The 18,673-nt window shown below is 38.3% G+C and overlaps 1 protein-coding gene across 1 annotated transcript in view; it reads left to right on the top strand.

Moving 5' to 3' along the window:
• The window catches only part of LOC148373568 (ski-like protein), a 51,464-nt gene that overhangs the window by 7,431 nt on the left and 25,360 nt on the right, over positions 1–18,673 (top strand). The window lies entirely within an intron of this gene.

Raw genomic sequence — 18,673 nt, 5'->3', positions numbered from 1 at the left:
CATAACACCCTCCTCTATTTTTCCCTGGGTGAAAAAGAAGCGAAAATTAAGCCAATTTATTTTTCTGTGCTGCCTGGTACCAAACGATCTTCAGCCATGTACTCTACCGGTTGCAGACTATTGCGAGTAAGCATTTCATGGGGGACACCTACACGGGTACATTTAAGTAAATGAATTTTACTTGCAAAAAAATAACATTAAAATCTGATTATCTATGTTTTTGTTTATTTTAAAAGTAATCTTATTGCACTGTGTGAAGAAAACATTTTTTGCTACAATTTCGACTCTAGACATGTGGGCATACCCATATTAAAACCTCTTTATACACTGCATAGACTTGTGTCTTAATAAATATAATGAAGCACCTTGCCCAAAACTGACGGATGCACTGGTAAAAACATCAATGCCCATTTTGTAATCTCAACAGGCTGCTGGTATATCGGGAAGAAAATTGTCTGAACCATTGTTCACATTTGGTCACATTTTCTAAGAAAGGGGGAACTATTTCCTTCTATTTCATTCTTTGTCACGCAAAACGCATCGTGATACAAGAACATTACAACTGGTGAGTCATTTTCTCGGAAGCTGAAGTCATCAGTCTGTTTTCTTTTTTTTTTTTAAACTAGCTAAGAAGGTCATTTAGCCATTGAATAATCAGGTGCACTATACTACATCACACTTCATATGTTTTCTTAAACCACTGTTGACCTACTGGATAGGTTGTGTGTTTTAGTGTTCGTGTGTTGGCCAGTGAGCGAGGTCTGGGACAGGTGGCCTCATCAGACCGCTGAGGTCAGGCCAGCTGGCCACAGCTGAAGGGGAAGTACATCATTTGCCCGCTCCCCACTGGGTCACCTGGGGGTCGCTGGGAAGGTCTTTGAACAAAAGGCCAATACATGAACCTCATAAACTGCAAGGACATAATCAAAGACCCTCACTGAATCAACTGTAGGCTGTGTGCTCTAGTAAATAGATGCTTGTGTTTATGATGTAATAGGAATTTTGACAGCTTTTTTTTGTTCAATTTTGATTTGCATTTAGGTAGTTTTTCCTTATTTTCGTTAATGAGCGCTTATTCTTAAGCTAGTGTAGTTACTTTTGTGCTGTTTGTAAGCTAGGAATGTTATGTTGTTACTAAGGCTTAAGCTAACGACTATTTTAATAGTCAGCTAGTCACAGACAGCTAACAATTTATCGACTAATCAGATAAAAAAAAATTCTCAAATTAGGGATCAATAAAAATGCATACAATTAAAAAAAATGCAGATTCCTACAAAAAAAGCCTTATCAAAAAATAATTACGCACAGTGCTCGGTCAGTAGAACCATGAATACGTAAATAAACTTCTGTTTCTACTTAAGGACAGGCAAATAAATAATAAACTAAAATGAAGTCACATTTTCTTCTATCCATAAACAAATTACAGGCTAATTAGCAGCTGTAGAACAGTAAATAAAACAAATATTAGGTGCATCTTGTGAAGTGCATTCAGTGGTCTACTGCAAAGTCTGATACAAAAGAGCTTAATATTGAAGCTCTTTTGTAACAAACCTGAATTAAATGGTTTTAACAACTCTCGCTTGTTGTTTTTTATTAACAACTGAAGTTCCTCAGATTGCATGCATTTCATTTCAAATACTTTCATTGATAATGCTCATGCTCTTTTTTTATTCCAAAATGTACACGTACGAAATTTAGAATCATGTCATCAAAACCGCATCGGTTAAAACTTAAATCTTACCGGCAAGTCAGACCCAGTTTCGTTCCACTATCTTGATGTGCTTTTTAAATGTTCATGCGTGAGAGAGATGTTGCAATTTACGCTAAGTGCGCTTTGCTAACTTTGCAAGTAGTCTTTTTATTGGCCGTATCCAGGCTAAAATGCTCCCATACTGTAGAAGGTTTGGCACGCGTTATGTTGACGCCGCCATTTCTGTATTTTTATGTTACCGCTTGAAAGAGAGACGCAATTACGCATGTGCGACTCTAAGTAGAGATTTCATTCATGTAAAGACGCCTCAGTCTGTTGGGTCGTAGACAATGAATTCCATTGTCTACTATTTATATTACCAATATTGGTCAACAACGTCAACTAATCGTTGCAGCCCTAAGAAATTGTTTGACATGAAAGTGGTGCTCTTAATCCAAATACTAGAAGAAAGTTCCCTATATGAGAAATGATATGATTAAGCTTAATATATATCGATAGGAAAATGTCTTGTCTTCTTCAGTAGTGATTTATGGTCCACTCGTCTCCTGTCTTGCTTTCCCATTTGTCTTCCTCCTCCTGGAGCGAGTAGATATTATGGAAGCGCAAACAAAGGTCAAAGTACAAAGTGCGGCCCTTCCAGATGAACGTGTAAGACAATGTTGCTAACTTTGTCGCCACTGCGCTGATAACTGGAGGGTACATGACGCATAGGCGCAGCTCGCCGCCTCATACCTTAGCCACCTCTCTGGAGCCTTGGTCTCACTGCATTGTTAGGGGCTGTAGTCTCACTGCAAAATGTGTTTTCTAAAACGAGGTAAGAAAAGGTTTCAATGTTATTAAAGGATAGGTTGAAATAAATCAAATGTTGCTTGAATTTGCCATTTTTAGAGAAAACTAGTGTTTCATAGTGAAAAAATGCATTAGATAATTGATATAATTAAAAAGCACTTGAGGTACTTACATATTGGGTAGGTTTATTCTGTCACTGCCACTTTGGAAAAAGATTTTCTCCATTAATTTCCATATTTTTTCTGCATCATTTAGCTCTTTTTACATTATAAAAACATGTATTTGGTAAAGAAAATTCAGCATTTTATATGCATTCAATACTTAAAAGCAGGGGTTGGCCAACTACGGCCGACGGGCCATATGCAGCCTGTCAGGGTTTTTGATCTGGCCTGCCAAACAAAAATGGTAAAAATAGGACAATACTATAATGCAAAAATACCACTGCAAATATACTACCACAGTATTACTACAAAAATAGTACTACAAAAATACAACTACATTAATACTATAAAAATACTACTATAGTAATACTACAAAAATTGTATGACACAAAATTACATTAATACTACAAGAGTAATACTAGAAGTATATGACAAAATACAACTGCAGTACTACTACGAAACTAAATATCAATTTACATGCCATAAACGGGTATCTAATATACTATTTGGCTTTAATTCTGAGCGTTTCAAAACCAATTTATTTTCATCAATCTGTTTAAAAAAAAAAATGCAAAAATAAATATAACATGCTTTTATATTTATTTATAAATTCAAATGAGGAAAATGGGATTTATCTCTGGGCATTTTTATGAAACCAATGCAGCCTGATTCCAAAAGTTTGCCTACCGTTGCTTTAAAATATAATCATTGTAAAAACTTTGACATTTTTAGCAAGGAAGAGGTTCTAGATGTGGATTTCAATCACTCCATAGAGCACCTCTTTATCAGTCCCAGATTTCTGGATATGAGTTGAAGAACGGATGTCGGTTTTCAAAGAACGGATGCATCGTTTGTCTGAAAGTATTTGCAGAGGAGAATTAGCTGGTGATGTGTGCGTGTGGGGATGAAAGTGCGTGCTTGTCTGAACAGGAAGTGAGGCAGACAGACGTGTCTCTCGAGCAGAACATCCTCCAGACACCCGCTGCCGCCTCAGCAGCAGCCGCCGCCTCCGTGCCAGTGACTCATAGTTTCCACATCCCAGTGGATGTTTGTTCAAGCCATGCAGCTTATAGTAACACATACTTTTTCACACTGGCTTATTTTGGGGCTTTGTGTGTTGCTCTAACCCTTTTTCCTTTTGGCCTGCATTTACACATTGTGGGTTTTTTCAAGCAGTTCAGACTTGAACAAGAGAGAGCTTTTTCGAACTTGATCACTTTCATTGCCAGCAACCAATCCAGTATTCGGAGCTTGATTTGGGGGGTTTTGGGAGTGGAGGTGATAACACAGACCACCCAACCTCCTCCCCCATTCAACCAAAAAAACAAACCTTCTCCCCTCTGACTTTACAAACAGTACTTTGTGGCCTGCAGAGTTGCAAGTACAAACACAGTATAAGACAACATGCGCACATAAACTATTCATCTCACTTGTGTTGTCCTCATAATGACAGCTTGTCAATCCCACAAAATCAACACCCATTCTTCCTTGAAGACACAGTTAACAGTAGGTTAACATTAAACCAAAAAAAAAGGTTCAAAGAGGTAATATTTTAATTGCATGTGTAGTACTTTTTATTATTGAAAATTTTGAGAGCAAAGTCATAATTTTGTTAGAGGAAAAGAAAGATTACTGTGTTTTCTGCACTATAAGGTGCACAGGACTTTAAGGCGCACCCTCCAGCCAATCCACAATAAATTATTATTTTCTTGAATAAGGTAATTTGAAGTACTTTAGAATACATTTTTTTAATATATATTGAATAAATAGATTAAGCACAAATAGTATATTTGAAGCCCCAGTACCTTTTTGCACAGGCTCTGCAGGCAGAACAACAAAGTAATTTTTTTAACATTTGCAAAAAATTAAAAGCCTTATACAAGCTTTACAATGAACACAACACATGTTGTATATTTCTATGTTGGCCTACTATCAAAACGACTAAGTTGGATGCAGCACATCCTGTTGAGAATGATGTGACTACCCTTTTGTATGATACTGCCTCAAGTTTAAATTTGTTTGAGTATTATTAAATTACAGAATGTTTAATAGTTTTGATAAAATAAATGCAATTAAGGATTCCAATTTTTGATGTCTTTTTTTCATTGTCATTTTCAAGTTCCTGGCCAATTTGGAGTTTTTTGGTGCGCCTTATAGCCCGGAAAATACAGTACATTTAAAACAAGCTTTAGTCAGGAGTCGTGATTTAATCTTTTTTTCATGACAAAAGTCAAAATTTACAAAAGAAAACATCATACATATTTGCTGCAAGACGCCTCCATTTGTAACGCAATATTTTTAGACATCTTCGCTGAAAAAACAGTGCTGAGGGAATTATTGATATTCCCTTGTCGTGTGGTGTTGTGTTTTGGAGCACTGGCTCAGTCACAAGTGTCAGACAGCAAGAACAGCCCCCCTCTTGTGTAGCTCCCCTACATACCCCTCCTTTACCTCCTCTCTCTGGCTAGCCTAACGGACTGTCTGCGGCACGGACGGCAAACAGCTGCAGCTCTCCATTTGCTGTTTAGAACGTAGTGACTTCATTACTGCATTGACGTAGCTCCACTCAATGTATGTGTGTCTGCATGTAACATGCTCTCCCGGGCGTCATCTAAATGGATTGCATCCGTCATGTTAATCATTATTCTTCTTCTTCCTTGGCTGACAAGATCTTTTGTCATGCTCACGTCCAGCTCTATTTGCGCACTTTGACTTCCACACACAAACATTTCAGCTGTCACCCACGTGTGTCAGCAAACCTAGAAGGTCATTAATGTGTACCTGGCTCAGAAGCAACATTTTAAGGAATTCAAGAAAAAAAGAGAGCATATATTGTAAAGTTTGAGGAATACCTGGAGTTCCACTTTTTAGTCATCCTTTTGCTATAATAAATGAGAGTTAATATATTTTTGTCGCTTTCACCAATTAGCTATAATCAATATACACCAGATTCAGATTCAGATCTACTTTATTGTCATTCTAGTACACGTGTATACAGAACGAAATGTCGATGCATCTGACCCCCACAGTTTCCTTGAATGTACAGATATAAATAATGTTGTATTGTATTTTGGCTACGTATAGTATTTTACCATAGTGCCGATAGTGCAAGAAGAGTAGCTAACTCTAGTAGCTAATTCCTCATGTATGATGTGAATTTCCTTTTAGACTTGTTTATTTGAATGGAAAATACCTGACCTGACTGGCAAGCTCATACAGCAGTAATTTTTGGTCATATTCAGCAATGCGCTTTCTTGTCTTATCTTGTTTGTCATCAAAGCGTCTACAATTTAAATAATTGTCATCTGAAAATGTATTGGCATCCATTCAAAAAAATGTATTAGGTCATTTATTATCCATGACCAATAATCCTACTTTCGGTGGGGGCGGTCTCCTCTCAAATTGGAGACAAAATAGAAGCTTGTAGCTTTCGATCAGGCTTGATTTGATATAGCATTCAACCACTTCTTGAAGATAAAATGGATGAGTGAAATCAAGTAACACAGTTGATACTGCCTTTTGCGAATGTGTTTACTTCAGTGCTTCCTCCTTGCGGCTCTCCAAACGACCAGAAGCATCAGCTGGTGCTTGTGGTCAAATGAGCCAAGGAAGTAAAGACTGTTCGTCTTTGCTTGGTTGAAAGTTATCTTCCTTGGACCTCAGCCTAACCGCTCACCCAGCCTGGAACAGCCCCCACAGCCCACCAATCACAGGCCTTTTATTTCTGCGCTGCAAACCCCACTCTAACCCCATGCACCATCCTATCCCATCTCCAGGATAGCCCTGTACATATTTTATGTCATTTTTCAAAGAATAATTCTCTATTCAGGCTGAATACACAGCGGTTTCTTTGAACTTCCAGTCTGCATACAGCGCCAGGCACAACAAGCCCGGCCTGTGTTTGCTCGCTCTTGTAAACGAGGGCCCCTCTGAGCTAATCGGCTTTGAGCGAGGGTGGTATGGCTGTGGTATGTTGCCATTGGGTCAAAGGCAGAGTGCATAGCAGCAGTGCGAAAGTTTGACAATCTGCCCGACGAACACCAAATACATATAATAATGTGTTCTATATGTAATACTGTCAGGCTCATCTGCAAAGACACTTAGTAATTACAATTTACCATAAAATTCGGCCCATAGGACGCACATAATTATAGGCAGGAAATTGCCTCGTTACATCAAGGACAATCCATAGAATAGAAAATATTTACTTGATAAAAATACGAAAATGCCGACAGATAAATAGGAATCTGCTTAAAACATCTTTGCTTCTTGCAATTTGTTTGTTTCGCCACATTATTCGCGTTTACAAATAGAGACTCGTAAAATGATTCCCAAGATAGTAGTTAGCCTTTCCATTGACACTTTTCCATGATGAGGGTCTGTCACATTTATTCCTGTCTCACTCTTAACTGTACTGCTTGGGCAACCCTGGCGGATGCTAGAAAAAAATTGCATAATTTTGCTGCATCATTGCGTATGCCGCAGGATTAAAAGCTTGGGAAAGGTCACGGCTTATAGTCCGAAATTTACGGTAAAAATGCTGAGCTTTAATATCAGGAGAAATATTATCTTTACTTTCCAAGAAACATACTTGTGACAATGAGAAACATTTCAAATCTTAAAGAAAACATATCTATTCTATTGGGTCTTAAAATAAACATTATTTTTCCTTCAAAACTCAAAAATCAAATTATTATAATAGTACTGTATTGCTTTGGGAAAAAATGTGTTTCTAATATTTCTTTTCAAAAAGCAATATACATTTCCCCCCAAAATAAAAAACTTTACTGACCAATAAAAGTTGCATTATTTTCAGGTCAATTTTTACAGCTAGTTGACTTTACAAACAGTACTTTGTAATCCATTAAACCGGAATTGACATGAAACTTTCTGACCCAATAAAAAAAATGTTGAGACAATAGTTGTTTTTGGAAAAGAGGGCCCCTGCGGAGGGGTCCCTGGAATGTCGCCATCAGGTCAGTGGCAGCCAACATGGAAGCAGTGTAACGGCTTTGCAGCTCCCTGGAGGAACGCCAAACTCTCTGCTTGACAAACCTTCGCCTTCAGTTTTGGCTGGCCCCGGATTAGTTCTGCACCAGCTCACAATCAGGCCGGGAAGCAAAAGCCTATTATTCATTCATTGGTGTGCCGTATTTAAAGTGGTTAGCATTCCCCAACTTGGAGTTTGCCAAAAAAAATGATATTTTCAGGGGTTCTGCCGCGAGCTCAGCCACAACATTTGTGGGGTCAGTCAGTCACATGGTGCCGACTGCGGAGCCTTGGCCGCAGCCACACAGACTAAACACACACAACCAAATGTGTTCCAGACTTTGAAATAGCTTCACTCGTGGCCTGGGTCCATATTCACAATAGTGTGGCACCCAAATCTTGTCTAGTTTTCCTCCGCCAAATTTCCTCAAGCCTCTTTGAAAGGATATCTGGTCAAATTATACTAACATGCACACACACACGTACATTCACACAGCCCTGCCACGGGGCATTTATAATATGCCCCAAAATCTTCCGGCATCACAGTTAGAAACTGTTAGAATGAACATTCATCACTAAAAAGCAGTTAAAAACGCCGCTTTGCTCATTGCACCAATATTGTGATTTTTGCCTCTTTCAGACCAAAAGATAGCTTACCGCTATAGTTACTATTTTTTTGTTCTTTTTTTATAACAAACATGTTTCATAGGATTTTTGTAGGAAAAATTACTTTATTAAAACGCTAGGAGCTAGCGTCAGTAACTGTATTCCAAACTGCGAAGTAGTTCGTAGCCCTTCAAATTGAAAAAATACTCAGTCTGTGTGGCCCAAGTGAAAGATGGCACCTAATTGCAAAGCATTCATAGTTGAAAGACTCAAAAGTGAGTGAAAACCCCAAAACAAAAGGCCGGAACACACGTGAATTCTCGTCCGGTTTATTTTGGCCCAGAATCTGAATAATGAGACGTCTCTGCAATAATGAATCGATTTGTTGACAAGGAAGTGAAGCCTTGTATATCTGGTCTCTCTGGGAAACACAGAATGGGGTTGTCTTTTTAATCGAAACTGAGGCGTTTGCATGTGAAAGACTCGCCGGCCCACCCCCGTCTCCGACAGGAGTGCTGATTAATGTGGATGGCAGTGCCAGAGATGGCGCTTTTCCCGGCAGCGCACACATGCATGTAGAGGCACTTCTAGTCCCTCTCTAATATTTTATTCCCGCAGACAAGGGAAGATGAGCACTGGATATCAAAGGCGTGTCACAAGTCCCGCCGGGCCGCTACCAAGGCATTAAGCCGGGCTGCCATGCTCATTAATTATGCATGCTGCAAACAAACCGGAATCAAGGGAGAGTAGTCAGACCCTCTTTATTATGGGAATCCCCATTGCTCCACTTACTCCTGTAGTTTATTTTGCATGTTCCATAATGGGCTGTTGTGTCTCTTTTGGACTGGTTGCCTCTTTACTGGATTTTACTTAAGCTTCGCAGCTTACCTTTGTGTCACTAGTCCTCTTTTCCCCAATACCAGTTCTGCATACTGGCACCCATTCTAGGACCCTCATAGAGTTTTACCATTTTAACTTTTGGGCACTGAGGATGTCTAACGGACCTCCCCTTCAAACTCCCATCCGACAAGGTTTGCTGCGGCCGCTGCGTGGCACTGAGCGGCGCCATCTTGTGATCGGCCCAAAAAAGTAAAATCCAGCAGCAGCTGAAAAAGCCATGCAGAATCAAACGTGAAAGTGACATACCTCCTTTCCCTCGTGTGGTAGTGCTCGTGATTGTAGAGACATCAAGAAAATAAATAGATGTACAGTATTTTCCTAGTTAAATGTAAAAAAATTGAACCGCCAATTTAGCAAGCAAAATATGAATCGTAATAATATATCAAGAATAAGGTCATATTGATCCCACTCATTCCGGTTGGGAACCTATACTGGAAAAACAAAGGAGGCCGTCTGTTTCCTGCGCTGTGCCAGTGGTGTTCAGACGTGCAGTGCCAAACCGGTATCGTGGAAAAAAGTTTTAAGAACTGCGAACCGCATGTTTCTGGGAAGCTAAAACAGTTTCCTGTAAAACGAGATTGATTTTCCACCGTTTGATATCCAGAATTTTTGTATTTCTATGATATAATTGAGAAAAACGCTGATGTAAATCTTCATGGATGATATTCTATTCTGAGTGAAAGTCACATTTTGAAAGTTGGATGTCATTTAATTCAAGATGGGCTTGAAGTGCATGTGCTTGTGAAGAATTTTCAAGTATTTTCTCTTCCATTTATGATAGAAAGAGGTGAAGCCTGGCAACAGAGAGGGGCGCTCCATAGGGGAACACCACTCTATTTACAGGATGTAAATGGGCTAGCGTAAGGCCCGTGGGGCAATGAACCAAGACTTATGTTTGCAAGTGCACATGGCCCCCTGCCTCCCCGAGACAGATTACTCCCCTGAGCAGCCCCACACTGCAGGTGGGAGCCATGGCAGCATAAACACGCCAAGCCTTCAAGTAGACTCTGAATTCCCTTTGATGCAGAGCTCCATCAAAATTTCCATCAGACAAGCCGATATAGTTGAGGAGTCCATCAGAATGCAATTGAATAATAGGCCTGTATCAGAAACCAACTAAACGCTCATTGTTTACCACCCTATTAGGGCTGCATTATCAACTAACGAACGATAGTCATCAACTATTAAAACAATTATTCGAATAAGCGGACAATTATTTTTTTTCTCTAAGTTTGCGCGAAGTTGATTTAGTTACGCGGAAAGTATTATGAGCCCAAGAAAAATCATCAGTACAATGAAAAATGCATCTTTTATCGAACATATATAGAATTCATACAAAAAATAAATACAAATCTACAATTTATTCTGGATGACGCTATTGTGCGTGAGCGACTATGCAAAAAGTATATTCATAATGTGATGCCTCACTCTGTTAGAAAAAACCTTTCTGGCAACAATAGTTGACAATGGAATTAATAGAATTCCATTGTAGACTTTCTTTTATCGATTTTTGTCATCAACGTCAGCTTATTGTTTCATCCCTACACCGTACCCTGTTAAACACTTTTCTAAAGAGACCCTAACTAAACTGTATTTTGTATGCAACACTTTTTGCTTCTGGACTGACATTTTTAGTATAATATTCCAAAGACATGCATTTCAGGTGGATTGGTCGGTCCAAATTGTCCCTAGGTGTGAATGAGCGAGCGAATTGTCTGTCCCTGTGTGCCCTGCGACTGACTGGCAACCAGTTCAGGGTGTCCCCTGCCCACTGCCCGATGATTGCTGGGATGGGCTCCAGCACCCCCGCGACCCTACTGAGGATAAGCGGTGCAGCTAATGAGATGAGATAAAACTGCTATCAGTCCATTGGTAGACATTATATTGTGATGATGAAAATTGAGCAGGATTCCGTCCTCATGCCCTCGTTATATGTTCTGATGTTTTGTTGAATGACCAGCATTCACACAATAAGCCTCTACTCTTGTTCCAGCATAAAATATTGATGCGGCTAAATTTAACTCGCTATTGGGTATTTTTTTATCCACTTGACATTCACTGCCCATGTCTCAATTTGTGTCGAATAGTCATAGTCACGCTCATGTCACCGTTGTTCCTCTTTTTGAAAAAAGCCACTTGGAGCACTACGCCCACTGTTGTTTCTCTAAAACGGGAAGACCTTTGCAGAGGCAAGTTTCCGCTTTCACCTTCCAGGAGCTTGTGACATCACACTTATGCAGCAGCCATTTTAAGCAGCACCCTGTGATAAGCGCGCTTTGTAAAGTCAGACATGTTTCCCGTTTTTTAATGGCTGTCAAATCAATTGTGATGAATCACATCCGTGTCTCCTGCTTCGTCATTGGTGATTAAAAAGGACGCAAGGCCAGACGCTGACCTAGGCACGATAACATCCCTTATTAAAGACGCACACACACAAGCACAAGGAAAGATAAAGCGGCTGTACAGATACGCAGCACCAATACCTTAAAAAAACTCACAAAATCAAGACCATCCACATCCTGTCATTTTGTGGTTTGGTCTTCCTCTCATCACGGCTCAGGCGGGAACTAAGATTGATCATTTTCTCCAGCCGGTCCATTTTCGATCTCCCATCCAGGTGTGATCACTCTGATGACTCAAGCATAATGACCTTTTAGCAAGTGACTCAGACAAACAGACACTTTAAGTTTGATGTTTAAAGAGGTGAGTGTTTACAAGCAGCCTTGGGGCACATTCACTAATCGTCTACTCAATTATTTATAGTCAGCAAGTCTCGACATGTGCGTAAGAAGCGACTTGACTTGCAATGAACAGTTCAGAACTTCAGGACTGAAACTTTTTTGTTTTTATTTCACAATCTCATTTCTCATCCCAACATGGTGAATTATTGTATGCAACGAGATTAGACGTGGAGTTCTAGGGTAAACAATTAATGAAGACTTTAAAGAGAACAATGAAAAACTCAGATTAAAACAAATTTCTTATACAGTTGCATTTTCATTCTTTTGGGATCAATCTAAAATTTAGGGGTCTGCAACCTATGCCACTGCTGGCACGCGAGCGCACAGCAAAATAATAATGATTTTTATTTTTTTTTTTAAAGCGCATTTACCTGAAATTTAGACATTTTCAGTTTCGTGCAGTGTTATTTAGAGGCTTTACGTTAGCACCTTCTCTGCTTCGTGTGTGAGTGCGTGTTTGCGAAAAGGTTGCTGACCCCTGATCTAAATTCTCGGTATTTGCGACAAAGTTTTTATTAATATTATACGGTATATACAATATTATAGACATTTATGTCCGTGGTTATGGACAATTATCCCTGCAAAAAAAATCAATGTTTATTTAATTAACTTGTAACAATAGTCTGTGGTTTGCAATAATCTGTGGTCTGTGCAGCCCTTTGATACTCTTTGTGATTAAGGGCTATACAAATAAACATGATTTGACTTATCATACTTGTTTTTTAATTATATAGATTGTTTAGTTTTAAAACTAAAAATGGACTGACTTAAAATAATATAAATACAATGATACAAAATATTTTTGCTTATATAGTACTATTTTACTTTCAAGGTAATTACATCCTCATTCACCTTCACCTATAGATTGCATGATATCAGGAAGAATTTGGGTCTACACTATTTCTCAACAAACAGGTTTACAAGGACTTCAAATATAAATGATAAAATCTGTTTTTGCAAAATCTGAACAAAAAAAAAAAATTGGATACTTTGTTCTAATGTAAATAACGTAATCTTTTTTTATGTCATACCTAAATTCTCCCAAAATTGAAAATATTTCCCCTCATATTTCAACTTGCTCATATAAATCCACTCGTTACAAAAAAATCCTAAATGTATCCTAATCTTTAATCTTTTAACAAATTTCCTCTTGCAAGTGAATAGCATACCGGAAATGTTGGCTATCGGTCTGTGAGCTCTTTAGAAAGGGAAAGATTTGCAAGCAGTGAAAGCTGTGCGTGCATGTTGGTGTGACTGAGACAGGCCTGCCCGAGGGGCGCTGGGTGGTCTGGGGTGGGTTGGCGCAGCGAGCCCAGCTGGCCATGCAGAGAGAGTGAGAGAGACTTCATACAAACACTGCATGTAATATGGATGAAAGCATTCTCTCTGTCCCTCTTCTATGTGATGCTCTTTTTTTTTTGGGTCATCCCTGGCATGTATTTTTCTTTCAACGTTACCAATAGAGTATTCACAAGGGCTGCAACTAACAATTATTTTAATGATCGACTACTCACCAACTATTGAAACGATTAGTAGAGTAATCGGATAATTATTCATATTTTGTCAAATTAAGCAGGAAGTACATTTAAAATGGGTGTAAAATAATTGCACCCATTTTTCTTGTATTTATTATCAAAAACACATATTTTTTAAGATACTGCAGATTCATACAAACGTAAATACAAATCTTAAACCTATTACGGTCAATACATCTTAAACCTATTACGGGCAATACTCAGTCGTTAGAGAAATAAATGCATAAATAAACTTCTTTCTGATTTTTAGGGACAAGCAAAGAAATTAAAATCAAGCAAACCTTTTTATCCTTGTAAACCGGAAACATGCTCATTAGCAGCATTAGAACAGTAAATAAAACAAATATGTGCATTTTAAGAAGTACATTCACTGGTCAACTGCAAGTCTGTTTCAAAAGAAATTAATAACTCTCAACAGTTTGAAATGAAACTGATTTAACAACTGACATTTGTTTTTCAGACTGCATGCATTTAATTGAAAATTTGTTTGTTAGGCATAGTCTGGCATAACACTCATGCTCTCTTTTATAGCGAAATATATACGTATAAAATCTCCAATAACGTCATCGAAACCACATTGGTTTGAATATTACATGAATCTTACAGAGGCGAGTCGGACTCCGTTTTGTTCAACTTTCCAAAATGTGCTTCCTCTTTGAATGTTGGTGCATCACCGATGTACCGCCATGATATTTTTATTCAACGTATCCAGGCTAATATCCGCTCAAAGTTTAAAAGTTTCAGTAAATGTATTTGATGTTGACACCACCATTTCTGTATGTTTGTTATTGGTTGAGACAGAGAAGCTATTGTGTATGTGCGACTCTCGGCAAACAATATTTATGTAGAGATGCCTAAATTTGTTGTAAAATTATGACTGGCGATGATGTCAATGTCGACTCATCGTTGCAGCTCTAGTATTTACTGTCGTGCTCAACTCGGATATCTGCAACCGAAATGTGCACTTTGTCAGTAAAATCTGTCGTCAACACGGCTGCTCTTTTGTTGATGTTTTTAAAGGCAGGTTTGGATCACAGTCATGTGCACAGGCTGTCGTAGAGCGTGCCTCTGGAGCACTGCTGTAAAATCTGCTTAAACGATTTCGACTCTTCTTGCATAGCTTCACTGTAGTCAATAAGCTTCAAGGAGTTTGTTTACGCATTGCAATTGTTGAGGCAGGTTTTTGGGCATCATTTGTGAACTCAATGTAGGAATAATGATTTTTGTTGTGAGTCCATCTTTGTATTTTTTGTGAAACTGTATGTTAAACCATGATTCTCTGCAAGATTAGGATTCAAGTATGGAGCAATATTATTTTTTTGTCTTAACTATGCATTTTGAAAGGTACAGGAAAATCACGGCGCCAAAAGAGGTAAAAACGGTGCGCAAATGATGGTAAGGCTCAGGCAATTTCTCTTTTGTGTAATAAAAGCAGAGCTAAGCTGACTTTGCCGTCTGCTTAGTACCGTCACTCCTCTTTCCTTTCTAGCTGCTCTGCAGGCTCTCTCTTGTTTCGTCAAGATTTTCTTCCCTTTTATTTGCTGTTCTCTGGATTTGCAAGTATCCTCTGGCCCTGATAGTGTGAAGACTCTTACATCTACCTATGGCCATATGATAATTCAATCATAGACAACACAAGAACCCTCTGGCTTCATTTTTCACACCCTGTTGCATGACGCGTGCCTATTTTGGACTGCATCATCCACCTTTTGTTCACTGGATCTTTACTATCTCTGAATGCAAACCTCAAGTTAGGCAGAAAAAACTCTTCTACGAGGCGACTCGGAGAAGCGAAGCATAGCAAATGCACTGACGGTAGACAATCTTTTTTTTTTTAAATGTCCTTCACTCACTCAAAAGCTGCAATTCACTGCTGCATTATGAATATGACTGTTTTAAACCAATACCGAAAATAAGATGGTCACACTGATGTGACGACACTCAAGTGGTGATTATTGCAGGAATGAAAGTATATGTTTGATCTATACATGTCTGATGCTTGCCTTATACTGCTTATAGTAAAAGTACTTCTGATTCTTCTGCTCATTACACAATACAGTGTAACATTAAAGAGTGGTTTTATTTGAAATTATGACTTTATCTCACTCACTATTATACTTCTTGCAATCTTATCGTAAAATTGGGACATATTGATTAATTAATAAATTGAGTGTCATAAAATTGTTCATAACAGTTGCCAGTGTTAGTGAATGCTCTAGTAGCCATGATATTAGCTTAACTTTGACTTTTAAGGTTTAAGACGTATTTAAGATTTAACTTTGAAAACACTAACTAACATTTATCTAAAATGTCTAATTCAGACCAGCAAATAAACAGAAAAACATAATTACCCACTAATTGCCCACTTGCAGAATGTCACCAGAATGTTTTGCTTAGAATAGATATAATTTGTGAGCTTAATCATCAATAATGTGTGGTTGTGTTTAGTCACACTCAAGAATGACAAACATTTATGCCTTCATGTTGCAGTCTAGACGCTCCCTCTAACTAGGACATATTTTTGTCATTGTCATTATTTTAATTACGGTGGTCCGTATGTTAATGGTCTAATTCATATTCGGGACGAACTTGGATACTCCAGCAGCTGCAGAGCGAGACATGATCTAATGCTTCCTGTTTTGTATTTTATAAAGAATTACCGGGTAAGTGAATGGCTGCTTTCTTTCAGCTCCCTCCTTTTTTACACTTGGTCTATAGGGCCACCTAAATACAATGGAATACTGTACTAAAAAAAAGGCTTTCTATTGAAATAACACGACCAGTCTACATTTAAGTATGGCAAAGTCTTGCGAGAATATAAATATAGTAGGATTAAAGAGTGTAGTCGAACCCCAAAAAATAATCAAATATACATTGGGAAAAAGTTTAAATACTAGGGGGGAGATTGTTAAAAAATGCACTTTTAAAGTCCCAACTGAAGTGTTTTTTCAATCTATTTTAAGAAGAGTTGATGAGTATTATTCTCATCTATTGCAAACACACAGTCCAAAGACAGAAGGATATCTGCATACCCAAGACCAGAGTGAGGTTTAGTGGTTTGGTCTTCCGACATCTAGCCAGTTTATTTTCACAAATGACAATTTCATAGACGTCAAGTATGAGTGCCCGCGTCAAAAAGTCCTACAGACCCATACAGGACATGATGAACAGTTTTGAAAATTCAGGCAAAATTTAATTTTGTGGTGGGTGGTTGACACTGAAAACCCGCCCTTTCCTTTTTAGCATCATTTTTGACGGACAGTTTTATTTGTTGTGAATGCAAACCTCAACAAAATTGTCACTTAAAGCACCATGCAATGTGGTTGACTTGTCCATCTTGAGGCTACCCACTAGGAAGTCTAAAAAATAGAAAGACCATAGGAAACCAGCCATTTTGGTTCTAGGTTTCTTTTAGCAAATGTTTTTGGAATCTCCTTTCAGTAGTCTAGACAGATTCCACTTGGTGCAGAAATGTGCCAGCGGGCTTGAAGCCAAAGGTAATCGGGTAGGAATGAAACACTCCCTCCCAATAAATGTGTGCGCATACATGTGTGGAATGGAGGGCGGGGGCACAGAAGTACAGGTCGCATTATATCAATCTCACCTGTCCGGCTTATTTGATTCCTGTTTGCTTACTACATCAGACTTTTACATGTAACACAAATGCATTTGTTTTTTATTTGCCTCAAAATTACTTATTCTTGGGCTGCATGCAAGTAGAAAATATTAAGTGATATAAAATACAATCTGAGTAAGATTTTCACCAGCATTGGGAAAGAAACTGATAGGGCTGATTATCCGTTTCTCAGTAAGGCAACCAGACTGTGTTCGTGGCGATCTCCTTACTTGACTTATAGTTCACCAGGATTCCTTCGATTAGCAATGTGTCAAATTAGATAGATAGATAGATAGATAGATACTTTGTTCATCCCCGAAGGGAAATTCACATTTCCAGCAGCATCCCTGAGCTGAGAACAATCGAGAACAATCGAAAATAACACGGGAGCTGCTGGAGTGGCTGCGATTCGTGACGGCGCCGGAAGAAAAGATTCAATTTGAATCATGTACAAACAAACAAACAATTGAATCATGTACAAACAAACAAATATATATATATATATATATATATAAATTAGTAGAATCTTTTAAGAAACCTGCCATCATCATCCACCATCGCAGATGTATTTACAATAAAACAGTCGCTCTAATAATATTTCATTAAAATAGAATAGTTGCCTTTATCGTCATTGATAGCACCGTGATGAAACGTATGCAACGAGATTTAACATGGCACTCCAGGGTAAACATTAATTAAGACTTTAAAGAGAAAATAAGAAAAAAGACTGTCGGAATAAATAGGCGAAAAATATTTACAACGTAGTTCTTAGAGACTGTAGTAGTAGCTATAGTACAACGTATCAACAGAGCAATAAAAAGTCGCAAGTCGCAAGATGTGTTGATTACTCTCAGCATGTCTTTCCTGTCCGCTGCCGTGCTACTAGCATACTACACTGTGATGCCGTATGCCTGAATGCTCTGTTATCTAAGGTTTTATATATATATATATATATATATATATATATATATATATATATATATACACACACACAAGTTTCACCATTTAAAACTTCCAAAAAATGAATGAGCTCATCTGAATGTGTCCAAATATTGTACATTATTGGATACTTGTTTTGATATATTTTTGCAAAATTTTGACAAATGTTGATAAAAGAAAATGACGACGAGTCTACAATGGTCAATAACTGTTGCATTTACACAAAATGTTTTAAAATGGTACACATGAATCACGGGATGAAGCTTTGCGTTTTGTAAATCGGTGAGAAATGAAAGAAACTTCTGTTTGCGATGCTGTCGAGCAGCTTAGACAGGAAGTGTGTATTTCGACATCTTGCCGTCTGACACGGCCTGATGGGCTGCGGCAGGATGTGGTGGAGGCAGACAGGGCGTGACTATGTCTCTGCGGGCTACTCTTCCAGCAAAAGTGCACCCAAATAAAATTGACTTCCTCTTTCAGACAAGTCGCTTGACAAAAATGCAAGAACTCCAAGTATATGAATGGGTGCTAAGGGTTAAAAAGGAGCGACGCTATGGGCGAGGGTGTTGTTTCACTGAGTAACATGAAATGTACTTAAATGTCATTAAAATTTGAAAAAAAAAAGTTTTTAAGCCACCGTGAAAGAAAGAAAATGTCCAAATTAGTAGAATTTTTATTTTTTTATC

Source organism: Urocampus carinirostris, chromosome 1 (genome assembly GCF_059441175.1).
Source record: "Urocampus carinirostris isolate Australia breed hairy pipefish chromosome 1, RoL_Ucar_1.0, whole genome shotgun sequence".
NCBI classification, from domain to species: domain Eukaryota; kingdom Metazoa; phylum Chordata; class Actinopteri; order Syngnathiformes; family Syngnathidae; genus Urocampus; species Urocampus carinirostris.
Note: the sequence above shows the minus strand (reverse complement) of the source record. Positions and strands in the feature narration are given on the sequence as shown.